We start from the raw sequence: 14,229 nt of genomic DNA, 5'->3' as shown, positions 1-14,229 counted from the left end.
CGCGCTCTCGATACCGCTCCCAACGGATTGCGGCGCGTGGCACCTCAGGCGGGCTTTTTTGAAAACTTGACTGTTGGGGGTTGGGGGGAGAACGGTGTCTCCCTACCGTTCTCTTCTGCGCCTGGGCGCCCTTGTTCTAACTGACGCTCTCCCAGACTCCTCACGTCCATTTCCTCCATTCACTGAAGAAGCACTTTATCGAGCGCCTACTGTGTACCCTTCACTGTGCTGAGTTCACAGTCAGGCTAGGCCCACTCAAGAAAAGTATTAGGAACCTATGTACGAAATAAAGAGTAACAAATTAAAATGAGGCCTCCCCGCCTTGTCCTCTCCGTTTTGTCGGTGTGGGCCCCCATTCCAGCCGCAGAAGTGAAGAGCCCGCACAAAGTCCCGCTTTCCCTCGTGGAGTCTGTTTCCTCTTGTTACAATGTATCAGCTACTTCATAGGGCTGTTGTAAGACTGAAAAGAGACGATGTCTAAAAAGCACTTGTAAATGATAAAAATACAATGTAAAACCAAGGTTTTGTGGACTAAATCAAGACCTGGGCTCAGACAAAGGGGACAATATAGAGGTAAATGGAGATGAATATAATTCTAGTAAAATTAGATATGTTAAGTGATAAGAGTTTGAAGTGTTACGGGATCAGATAGAAAAATGATTACTTTTCATTGACAAGATCAAGACTAGCTCTGGACACACTGGGATCAAAATTCATCTCTCTGGAGGGTTATCAAAAATGACATTATGACTTATCCCTGCCTCAGAAAGGAAAATCTGAATTTGTGTCACTCCTCAGGCTTGGCTCTTTCAAAGGCATTGAGTCGTACAAGATCTTATCAGAAAAAGCAAATTACACACAACAAATTCAACAGAGAAGTAAGGAGCCAAGACAAGATATGTTGTCCAGAAAAGAGTAGGAGTTTTTACTTGGTTCCTTTGGGGTTCTTTCTGGACAGTCTGATAAAATTATGTCAAAGATTAGATTCCTCTGATTGAACCAGAATTTTTCATTCCTTTTCAAATTTAACCTAACAGATCATCAAATTTGAAAGACAAGAAAATGTACCATAAAAAAGATATTTCTCCAGCAACCCAGAGATTCAGTCAATAAATCAACAAGTATTTATTAGTAGTCCATTAAGTTAGGCATGTGGAGTACAAGTACAAAGAATACAACCATCCCTACTCTCAAGTATTTATTGAATATTATTGTATTTGAAGCCTTGTGGAGTCTATAAAAGAAGTGTAACACACAGTCATGAGATTGAAACTGAGGAAAGAGTATGCTTAATTTTTTTCATAAATGTTTAAACTAATATTTTAAGACATACTGTATCAGGAAGGCTTCATAAATGATGTACTTGAGCTGGGCCTTAAAGAGAGGGATTTCCAAGAAAGTAAAATAGACCAAAAAAAAAAATCAAACTTTGAAAGGATGATAGGACCACAGATTTAGATGAAGGAAGAGACGTTAGAAATCATCTTATCCAACCTTCTCATTATAAAAAACTGAGGCCCAGAAAAGTTAAGTGATTTGCCCATTAAACAGCCAGGAAGCAGTAGGCCAAGATTCAAACCCAGAGTCTCCAACAACAAATCCAGAGTTCTTTCCTGAAAATATTCAGGAGATAGTGGAAAAATAAACCTGGCTGGATTGTATTTCCTATGAGTATAAAGAAGGTCGAAGACAGATTGTTGAAAGTCTTAAATGCCACACAAATGAGAACAGAATTTATTCACTGGCATAAAGTCATTTAAAGATTTTTAAGCAGGAGAGTGGCAGAATAAAGGTATTTCTTTGTCAACATTAATATGCTCACAAGTACTAGACAGATTCAAGTGGAGATGGACTCATCCTGGGGAAAGATATTGGGAAACTATTAAAATAGTCTAGGAGGTAAGATGATGAAAATTGAAAGGAAGGGAAAGATGGCAGTATGCCAGAACCTAGAAGAGCTCAGATCCTCCACAAATCCTAGTAAAACTTTAAAATAAACTAGCTTAAAAAAAATAGTAAAGAGAATCACCTATTTGGATTCCTCCACACAAATCCTACAGAAATCCTGAAGTAGAAAAGCCAGGGTAGGTGGAAAACACCTAAACCATGTCTGGGGTACCTGTAGAAGGGCTCCCAGCAGAGCTCAGCAGCCCTGAAGTCCAGTGGAAGGAGGAGGCAAAGATTCAGTGGCACTGGGAAAGGGCTTCAGGCAGAATAGGAGTTTTTACTTGGTTGCTTTGGGGTTATTTCTGGACAGTCTGATAAAACATTTAAAATATGATAAAAGAGAGCTCCTGAAGAAAGCTCAGTCAAAGAAAAGAAAAGTAGCCCCTAATCCAGCAGCAGGGACAATGTACCTCATGCAGAATTTAATGAAGGAGGATGTTCTGGAACCCTATGCAAAGAGGAAGGTCTAAGTACAGCCTAACACTGGAGTACCCTAGAGTCCCTGGAAGGAGGGTTTTTATTCAGCTGCCACTCTCAGATAAAGTCAGGGACCTCCCTTGCCAATCATGAATTCAGAAGTTTAAACTTGTCCCTAGCACAGACCTATAGCAACTTAAAGCTGCTAAGAGGAGTAAACCAAGGAAAACACTAAATACTATGAAGAAATAACTTGGATTGAGAGATTCCCAGGAGGTAAATCCTGAGAAAGTGAGCCTACAGTAAGTCCAAGTAAAGATTCAGAGAAAAAAATGCCCTGGCTCAAGGATTACAAGAGTACCAGGTAGAAATTAAGCAAGAGTTACAAAATGAAATAACTAGGGAAGAATGATGGCGTTCAGACTCTGGGAGCCTCCTTGAGTTCTCCTTGAATCTTCCCATTTGTTCCAGCAGTCTCAGGAAACCCATGGGCTTTTGAGTATCACTGTGGTCAGATCTCTGTTGCACCCCCCACCCTTTATTCATCAAAACCCCATTCCCCAGGCTTCTGACCACTCCCATCAAGATTGGTATTCATTCCCATATCAAGATCTCTGGATTTTCCCACCTGCTTCGGACTCAAGCCCTCCATTGTCTGATATCTCCTGATTGCCTCCAGCTGTTTCCAACCCTTGACTGGTCATTCCCTCCTTGGACTTCTCCTCAAGACCCTCCCTAAACCCCTCCTCCCATCATCCTAGACTACCAGACCACCCCCAGATCCCTCCTACAGTCATTTCTGTATTTAAGTTCCATCTTGCCTCCATGAAGGTGCTCAGATTCAATCCAGTTCAGACCCTGTCTAGCTGAGATTCTATTGGCCTGCTTGTGAATACAAGCGTTACAAATGCTTAGGCTCCTTAAGAGTCAACCCAATTTGGCAAATCTTTAATAAATTTTGTTTTTCTTTGGCTTTAAGATTTGAGTCAAATTCATTCAAGCAGGACTTGGCGTGTTGGTATTTTGGGACCCCAGCACCCCTAAACCTTGTCAGAAAGAATGGCAGAGCTGCTTCAGAACAGATGGTAGAAAATCTGATCTAAGAACTGAAGGCCTTGAAAATTAGAATAGCTCTAACAGAAAACAGTGACTTAATGAACAACAAAAAATACTGAAAATCAAAAGATCGAAAAAATTGAAGAAAATGTAATGTGTGGTATAACAAAATATACATTAAAAAAACTGAGGAAGAAAATAGATCAAAAAAGGATAATTTGTTGTGTTCATCCTTCATTGTGAAAGAAGACCATGCCATCAGAGAAATGATGACATGACTAGCACTTGACTTTGTTTTGAGTGAGAGAGGGCTGTGCAGGTCACCAGCCTCACGTCTCCTCCAGAGCCATCTGAATCCAGTGACTAGATATTCATCAGGATGTCTGAAGATGACCCAGGATGAGGCAATTGGGGTTAAGTGACTTGCCCAAGGTCACATAGCTAGTGAGTGTCAAGTGTCTGAGGTGAGATTTGAACTCAGGTCCTCCTGACTCCTGCACTGCTGCTCCATCCACTGCACCAACTAGCTGCAAAGAAAGATAATTTAAGAATTATTGGACTACCTGAAAATCATGACCATAAATCAGTTGACCAATGAATGAATGAACAAATAAGTAAATAAGCAGGCAAATAAATAAATTAGACAGATTGACTTTAAAAAGCAAGCCTGGTTGCCACATTTCAAGAAAAGTTGAACTGAAAATGACTCAAAACTCTTAGAACCACAGTGCAAAGATAAAATAGAAAGAATTTCAACTGATTTCCTGAAACCTAAAAATAGAAATTCCAAGGAATGGCATAGCCAAAATTCAGAGCTTTGGAGCTAAAAAAAATGTGGCAAGCAGTTAAAAAGTAGGAGTTCAAGTACCAAGGAGCCACAGTAAATATCACAAAAGACTTGTTAGATACCACTATAAAGAAGAGGAAAATTTAAAATATGATATTTTAGAAGGAGTAACATAAAGGCTTACCACTAAGAATAACCTATCTTGAAAAACTAACATACGGGGGGAAAGTAGATCTTTAATGAAAAAGCATTTTTGATAAAAATGACAGTGCTAAGCAGATATTTTGAAATGGCATTGCAGAAGCCAAGAGAAACATAGAAAGGTACATAGATTTTTTTCAATTAGAAGAAAATAGGTGAGGACAAATGGTTTGCAAGCTAACAGGAGATAAGAAACAAAAGTCTTCTCTGAACCATATTATCTTTAAGGGTCTTAGATAAAAGTAAATATGACAAAGGGCTTGTGGGAGGTTTTGTTCTGTTTTAATTATCTTAGGTGAAGACAAGAATGGGAGTGACAGAACTATACTAAGAAGAAAAGAGGAGGAAGGGAAGGAAAATCAACATCATCTAATAGAAGTACATAAAATGATGAGTATATAATAAAAGAGGAAGGGGTGGGAGGAGTGTACATCCCATGAACCTTACTTTCATATGAATCATATAAAAGATTGAACATAATTAAATATAGATTGTCACTGATAAAGGTCTCAGTATAGAAATACATTAATCTCAAAAGGGAAATAGGAGGTGACAAGGAAGAGTAAAGGAAATTTAAGAGGAAGAGCAGGAAGGTAAGAAAAAACTTGAATGCTAGAAAGAGGAGTATGATGAATGAATTCAAAGATAAACAAGAAAGAGTAAAATCCTGTGATCAAAGGTAGGATAATGGAAAGAAAAGAGCTATAAAAGAGGAAACAGATAATTTGTAGATCAATGTGTCAGGTTTCTTTTGCCACCTTCTTATTTGTAACATGATGGAGGGTAGGAGCAAAGAGAAGAAAAAGTATAAAGGATAGGATGGAAGGGACTATACAATTAACATTCATGACTGTGAATATAAATGGGATGAACTCAACCATAAAACAGAATAGGATAGCAGGAAGGATTAGGAAGCAGAATCCAACAATATACTGTTTACAAGAAATACATTTTTACTATCAAGATTCATGTAGAGGTCCTTCGTGCTGCAGACTGGGCGCTGGGACTGGGAGCAGAGGGCAGCCCTGCAGTGGCCGTGGCACCGAGAGGAAAAGATCCGAGCGGGCTTCAGGGACTGGATCTCCAGCGGCCATGCGGGTCCCTCCACCCACAGAGGGACCTGCAAACCTCTCACAAAAGGTCCGTCGCACTGCAGACACGGAGCCCAGCCCAGCCCAGACCTGCTGCGGCCACAGCACCAAGAGAAACAGACCCGAGCAGGCTTCAGGGACGGGATCTCCAGCAGCCGCACAAGTCCCTCCACCCACAGGTGACAGGGGTCGGTGAGAGAATCTCTTTGGTGGGTCGAGAGGGGAGTGGGGTGCCCTCATGATTCAGGTCCCCCTGGGAGGTAGAAGCTGAGAGGCGGCTGCAGACAGGGGCTCCCCAAGTGGGCGGGAGCCTGGATCCATTGTGGAAGGTCTGTGCATAAACCCCCTGAAGGAACTGAGCCTGAGAGGCTGCCCTGCCCTGACCTGACCACCTGAACTTAATCTCACACTGAGTAGCAGCCCTGCCCCCACCAAAAGCCCTAAGGCGGAAAGCAGCATTTGAATCTCAGTCCCCAAACGCTGGCTGGGAGGACCAGGGGGTGAGGTGGGTGTGAGGAGAATATTCAGAGGTCAAGTCACTGGCTGGGGAGAATGCCCAGAAAAGGGAAAAGAAATAAAACTATTGAAGGCTACTTTCTTGGAGACCAGACATTTCCTCCCTTCCTTTCTGATGAGGAAGAACAATGCTTACCATCAGGCAAAGACACAGAAATCAAGGCTTCTGTGTCCCAGCCCACCCAATGGGCTCAGGCCATGGAAGAGCTCAAAAAGAATTTTGAAAATCAAGTTAGAGAGGTGGAGGAAAAACTGGGAAGAGAAATGAGAGGGATGAAAGAAAAGCATGAAAAGCAGATCAGCTCCCTGCTAAAGGAGAACCAAAAAAATGTTGAAGAAATTAACACCTTGAAAACTAGCCTAACTCAATTGGCAAAAGAGGTTCAAAAAGCCAATGAGGAGAAGAATGCTTTCAAAAGCAGAATTAGCCAAATGGAAAAGGAGATTCAAAAGCTCACTGAAGAAAATAGTTCTTTCAAAACTAGAATGGCACAGATGGATGCTAAGGACTTTGTGAGAAAGCAAGATATCACAGAACATAGCGAGAAGATTGGAAAAATGGAAGATAATGTGAAATATCTCATTGGAAAAACAACTGACCTGGAAAATAGATTCAGGAGAGACAATGTAAAAATTTTGGGACTACCTGAAAACCATGATCAAAAGAAGAGCCTAGACATCATCTTCCATGAAATTATCAAGGAAAACTGCCCTGAGATTCTAGAACCAGAGGGCAAAATAAATATTCAAGGAATCCACAGAACACCGCATGAAAGAGATCCAAAAAAAGAAACTCCTAGGAACATTGTGGCCAAGTTCCAGAATTCCCAGGTGAAAGAGAAAATATTGCAAGCAGCTAGAAAGAAACAATTCAAGTATTGTGGAAATACAATCAAGATAACACAAGATCTAGCAGCCTCTACATTAAGGGATCAAAGGGAATGGAATAGGATATTCCAGAAGTCAAAGGAACTAGGACTAAAACCAAGAATCACCTACCCAGCAAAACTGAGTATAATACTTCAGGAGAAAAAATGGTCTTTCAATGAAATATAGGATTTTCAAATTTTCTTGATGAAAAGACCAGAGCTGAAAAGAAAATTTGACTTTCAAACACAAGAATGAAGAGAACCATGAAAAGGTGAACAGCAAAGAGAAGTCATAAGGGACTTACTAAAGTTGAACTGTTTACATTCCTACATGGAAAGACAATATTTGTAACTCTTGAAACATTTCAGTATCTGGGTACTGGGTGGGATTACACACACACACATGCACACATGCACACATACATAGAGACAGAGCGCACAGAGTGAATTGAAGAGGATGGGATCATATCTTAAAAAAAAAAATGAAATCAAGCAGTGAGAGAGAAATATTGGGAGGAGAAAGGGAGAAATTGAATGGGGCAAATTATCTCTCATAAAAGAGGCAAGCAAAAGACTCATTAGTGGAGGGATAAAGAGGGGAGGCGAGAGAAAAACATGAGGTCTACTCTCATCACATTCCACTAAAGGAAAGAATAAAATGCACACTCATTTTGATAGGAAAACCTGTCTCACAATACAGGAGAGTGGGGGACAAGGGCACAAGCAGGGTGGGGGGGATGATAAAGGGGAGGGCATGGGGAGAAGAATGCAATCCGAGGTCGACACTCATGGGGAGGGAAAGGATCATAAGAGAATAGAAGTAATGGGGGACAGGATAGGATGGAGGGAAATATAGTTAGTCCTATACAACACAACTATTATGGAAATCATTTGCAAAACTTCACAGATTTGGCCTATATTGAATTGCTTGCCTTCCAAAGGGAAGGGGTGGAGAGGGAGGGAGCTAAAGAAGTTGGAACTCAAAGTGTTAGGATCAACTGTAATGTTCTTACCACTAGGAAATAAGAAATACAGGTTAAGGGGTAAAGAAAGCTATCTGGCCCTACAGGACAAAAGAGAAGACGGAGACAAGGGCAGAGAGGGAGGATAGCAGAGAGAGCAGATTGGTTACAGGGGCAATTACAATGCTTGGGTTTGGGGGGGAGGGGATAAAAGGGGAGAAAATTTGTAACCCAAAATTTTGTGAAAATAAATGTTAAAAGTTAAATAAAAAAAAAAAGATTCATGTAGAATTTAAGTGAGGGGCTAAAGCAAATTTATTGTGTTTTAGCTGAACTCAAAAAGCAGAGGTAGCAATTGTGATTTCAGACAGGGCTACAGTTAATATAGACATGATAAAAAGATAAACAAGAAATACACATTATGCTTAAAGGCACCGTAGGCAACTAATAAACATCAGTACTTAACATATATACATGCAACTGCATAGCATCTACGTATTTAATGGGAAGGTTAATCAAATTGGAGAGGAGAAGTAGATAATAAAACTATAATAGTGGAGGAACTTAATGAACCCCCTTCAGATCTAGACAAATCTAACCAAAAGATAAAGAAGAAAGAAGAAAAGGATCAAAACAGACCTTTAACAAAATGAGAGATAATAGATCTCTGGTGATTATTAAATGAAAATAGAAAGCAATTTACATACATCTATACATGACACTTTAGCAAAAACTGAACTATTGGGGTAGGAAGATCTCAGTAAAAATGTAAAAAACCATAAATATTAGATGCATCATTTAAAAAATCACAATATAGTAAAGATTATATTCTATAAAGAGCCCTTAAAGAGGCCTTTTTTAAAGAATAAAATTTAATGAATCAAAGAACAAGTTATGAAAAAATATAAAATTTCATCGAAGAAAGTATAATAATGAGAAAAGACTGAAACTTATAGGATACAGCTGAAGCAGTTCTCAGGGAAAAATTTATATCTCTAAACATTTTCATCAACCAAAGAATGAAAAAACAAATCAATAAAATAGGCACACAGTTAAACTTGAGCAACAAAAAATCAATCCCTCCAACTAAGCAACATAATAGAAATTAGTTGAAAGGAAAAAAAAAAAGATCAATAAATAAAGAATCTATTTTGGGGGGGAAATCAATAAAATCCATAATTTGTTGATCTAATTTTTTTTTAAAAGAGGGGAAGAATTCACAGTAATTCTGAAATTTCTTTCTGAAGAAAGAAATAAAGGGAAATTATTCTGCCCAATTATATACTAAAAACCATTATCCTAGAGGAAATGAATGAATAATTATAAAAATACAAAATATCTAGATTAGTACAAGAAAATATAGACTATTTAAATAACACAGTATTAGAAAAAAAAATTTGGACAAGCCATAAATGAACTCCCAAAGAAAAAACTCCTGGAACTGATGGATTTACAAATGAATTCTATCAAATATTCAAAAAATTAATTCTAATACTACATAAAGTGTTTGCAATTTTAGCAAAAGGAGGTACCCTCCTAATCTCTTTCTTTGATATACATATAGTCTTGATACCTAAACCAGGGAAAAACATAAAGCAGAAAGAAATCTATAAACTAATATCCTTAATAGACATTGAGGCAAACATTTTAAATAAAATCTTAACAAAGATACAATGCTAATATATTAGAAAGAGTACTATGCACTATTACCAAGTTGGATTTATACCAGGAATACAGGATTGGCTCAATTAAAGAAAAAATATATGTTGTGCTAATAACAAATAGTAAGAAGCAAACACATGATTATATAAATAGATGCTGGAAAGGTTTTGAACAATATCCACCACCTGGTTCTGCTAAAAAACAAAAAACAAAACTCTAGACAGCATAGGAATAAATGAAACTTTCCCTAATATAGTAAATAATAACTAATTAAAACCAAAAGCAAGCATTATATATAAAGGTGAAAAGTTAGAGGCCTTTCCAATAAGATCAGGGTAAAGCATATTCATTTGTTATCACCACTACTTTTTAACATAGTGCTAGAAGTACTAGCTGTAGCAATAAGGCAAGAAAGAGAAATCAAAGAATCACAATGCAAAAATAAAAAAAATGTTTTTTTAAGATGATATGATGTTTTACTGAGAGAACCCTAAAGAGGTAACCAAAAATTAATTGGAACAATAAATTTGGCAAAGTTGAAAGACATAAAATGAATCCATATAAATCATCAACATTCTTGTATATTACCAAAAAAAACCCCCAAAAACCCATAGGGAAGAGCTAGAAAGAAAAATTCCATTCAAGATAACTACACAAAGTATGAGATATTTGGGAGTATATGTACTAAGATGGATCCAGAAATTATATGAATCCAAATATAAAACACTTTTCCAGAAGTAAAGACCTAAATAATTAGAGAAAATGTTAATTGCTCATGGGCAAATTGAGCCAATATAATAAAAATCATGCTTCCTAAATTAATTCATTTATTCAACATCATATTAATAAATACTACCAAAGGATTCTTATACAGAACTAGGAAAAATAAAAAAATAATTTGTTTGAAGGAATAAAAATTCAAGAATTTCAAGGGTAATAATGAAAAAAAAGAGTGGGATCCATCAGTGCCTGATAGGCCAATTTCTAGGTCGTATTAAGTATACAACATTCAGAAGTGACAACAGTAGCAGAGGTTCAATGAACCAAAAGACCTCAGTTACTACAGGAAAAACTCATGTGACAAATATTTCTGGAAAAACTGGAAGCAGTTTGGCAGAAATTAGGTAGAGACCAACAACTTATAATATATACCAAGATAAACTCCATATAGATATATAACCCAGATTTAAAAGGTGATATCACAAGCAAATTAGAGCAGCAAAATAGAAATATCTTTTTAGATCTCTGGATGGAGGAGAGTTCATGACTAAATAAAAGACAGAGAGGGTCACAGAGGATAATATGAACAATTTTGACTGTATAAAATTTTAAAGTTTAAACAAATCTAATACAATTAAAATTAGAAGAAAAACAAATGGGGGGGGTCTTTGCAATTAGTTTCTCTGATGAAAGACTCATATGCAAGATACATGAGGATCTGATCCAAATTTATAAGACTAAGAGCCATTACCCAATATGAAGAGACAATTTTCAAAGCAAGAAATATAACTTACTAAATCACTAATGACTAGAAAATGCAATTTAAAGCATCACTGAGATTCTACCTCATACTCATCAGACTGGTAAATATTACAATAAAAGAGGAAAATGATAATGTTAGAGGAGCCATGGAGGGAAAAAACAGGTACACTAATTGGTGGAACCAGGAATTGATCCATCTAGTCTAGAAAATATTTGGAATTGTGTCCCAAAGGTTACTGAAGTGAGCATACTTTTTGACCTAATAATACCACTACTAGGCCTGTAGCCCCTAAAAATCAAAGAAAGACAGGAAAGACCTATGTGTAAAAAAAAAGTTATAGTAGTTCTTTTTGTAGTAGCCAAAAACAAACAAACCCAGATAAAAAATAAAGATGCCCTCCTACTGGAAAATGGGTAAACAAATTTTGATATAGGAATATACTGAAATATTATTATGCCATAAGAAATTATGAAATGGACAGTTTCAGAGGAAACTGGGAAGACCTATGAACAGAGTGAGGAGAGCAAAACTAGAAAAACAATTTATACAATGACATCATTTTAGAGAAAAACAGCTTTATACTTTAGATCTCTAATCAATGCTATGCAAAACTATGAGTTCAGAGGACTAAAGATGAAATAACCCACCCACCTTCTGCCAGAGAGTTGATGGACTGAAAAAGCAGAGTGAGACCTATAGTTTTAGATATGGTCAATGGGAGAATTTGTTTTGCTGGAGTATGCATATTTATTATGAGTTATCTTTTAAAATACATTTAAATTAAATTAAACTAAATTAAAGTTAAAGTTAAAATTTATTCTTTTAAAATTCATGAGCAATGGGAGGAAAAGAAGATATAAGGTTGTAAAATAAATCATTTAGAGAAAGGAAAAGAGAAAAAAGGGACACAGGAGAAGCATTTAAAAGAAAAATAGACAAGACTTGGCTGCTTACTGGATATGAAGACTGAAGCAGAAAGAGGAGTCAGTTAATGGCAGAATCAGGCCTCAATCTCTTGAACTCTTAGTTCAATGCTCTTTTGCAACACCAAATTACCTCTAAATGGCATGCACAGGTGTCCTCTCATATTATCACAATATGCACCCTCTTATACACATTTTTACATTCTTATTCAGTGTCCCCTGTGTGGGGATCTTGTTTCACTAATTAGATTTTAAGTTTCTTCAAGATCATATCTTATACAGTCTCTATGCTTGACAGATACTAGCACAGGGCTGCACACAAAGCAGATGTCAAGTAAGTGCTTATCAAGTCAATCAATTAGACTGACAGCCCAATAGTCCTTTGGACCCTGATTTCACACACAAAGACATCTTCAATTACTGATGCTGCAGTATTTAAAATCTACAATGTGAAGAATTATTAGATTCCTCTCAGTCCCTATGAACTGTATATTAAGAGTGTCAAGAGCACTGGATTTGGTATCAGAAGACAGAGGCTAGTTCCAGCTCTGCTTCTAAGCCTCAGTTTTCTCATCTATTAAAAAATGGGGATAATACTTATGCTGTGTATATCTTAAAGGAAATTATGTGGGTGCTATGCTTTATAAACAATAAAATACGATGCAATTGCAAATGATAATTATTATTTCTGAATGTATTTCAATCTCATTAGCCATTGCATATAAAAAATAAGGAAGATATTAATTGCATGAGACCAGTTGCTGTATATCAGATTTGCACTATACCTCTTTGGTCCTATCTGTTTGCTCCTTTTCTTTCATGTTAGGAAGAGCTAACTAAAGAACTTCTGGAAAGTTTTTTCATTACATATTTGTTCACCTAACTTGAAATTATCAGAAGCAGCCACAGCAACATTAGCATTACCTGCAAGAAACTTTTAAGTGCTTAACATATGTCTGGCTTTATGCCAAACACCAGGGATACAAAGAAAGGCAAAATTTGGGCCTTTGTCTTCACAGTCTAGTGGAGGAGACAACATATAAATAATTATAGGCACACAAGATGTATACAACATAAATGGAAAATAATCTCAAAAGGAAGGCATTAGTAGTAGAACTGGGGAAATGGGGATAGGTTGAGGATGGTCCTGGAAAGCTTTCTTGAGGTAGATGGGGTTTGAGCCATGAAGGAAGCAAGGAGGAGGAGGTGAGGAGGGAGAGCATCCCAGGTGGGGTAGAGAACCAGGAAAAACACACATTCTGCTTCTTATAGTAGTGTCTATCTTTTAAAAAGATTTTTCTAAGTGCATTGTTCAGGTGTTTAAAGGTCTAGTAATAATAGCTTACATTTCCATAGCACTTTGAAGTTTGCAAAGCTCTTCGCATGCCTGATCTCACTTGAGCCTCACAACAAACTGGCAAGTAAGTGTGATAGTTATTCATTTCTCCATTTTAAGGATGAAGAAAATGAGGGGCAGAGATTTGCTCAAGAACCATTGTCCAGTAGATGTCAGAAGTGGCATTCAAACCCAGGTCTTAATGACTGAATCCAATACTCTATCCCCATGTGGCCCTGAAAGCATACCGAAGGAGCTTCCTATCTAGTTCAAGAACTACATCTTCTTAAAGGTCACCCATCTAGTCCAATCCCCATCTAAAGATAATATCTAGCCCCTGCTTGAATATCTCCAGTAACAAGGATCCCATTAACTCAAGAGTAGTCTGTTCTGCTTTTCTGTGCTTCTAATAAATAGAAAGTTCTTCCTTAAAGACGGAATTGAAATTTTGCCAATTTTGTGCGCATGCTTTATATAAATTCAAGGTTCAGTGATCAGAAGACTGTATTTTGCTTTTACTTTCCTCATAATTTGGATGTGACTTGATTATTCTTATTATAGTATATAAACCAATAGTGGCCTGTTTTATTTACTATTATATTTATTGACAGATCATTCTTTAGTGACCCAGTTCCCAAGGTTAGTCTGATAAATATATTACTATTTATTCAGATAATCAAGAAAAATTTCTTCTAGTAAGTTCATTCCTCCATCTTATTAAATATTAATATATTTGATGTCCTTAAAGTAAGTGCCAAATATATATCAAAGTCACTTTTTTTACCCCATCTGATAATTGTTCTTTCCAACTTCCAGTTTAATCCTCTAATATAACTAGAGGGAGGGGGAACAAGAACCTTTCTGCTTCTACTATTACTTTTTTCCTCTTCATCAGTCACAACTAGGTGTGATGGCATTGGACTTGATGACTTCTAAAATCCCTTCCCTCTATGATCCTGTGAATGAATGGATATTTTTC

General features: G+C 37.1%; 1 protein-coding gene across 1 annotated transcript in view; it reads right to left on the bottom strand.

Moving 5' to 3' along the window:
* Positions 1–14,229, bottom strand: part of KLHL3 (kelch like family member 3) — a 256,443-nt gene that overhangs the window by 213,756 nt on the left and 28,458 nt on the right. The gene's annotated exons all lie outside the window — the stretch shown is intronic.

The sequence above is a fragment of the Notamacropus eugenii genome, chromosome 1, assembly GCF_028372415.1.
Source record: "Notamacropus eugenii isolate mMacEug1 chromosome 1, mMacEug1.pri_v2, whole genome shotgun sequence".
NCBI lineage: Eukaryota > Metazoa > Chordata > Mammalia > Diprotodontia > Macropodidae > Notamacropus > Notamacropus eugenii.
This window is presented reverse-complemented; position numbering and strand designations above follow the sequence as displayed.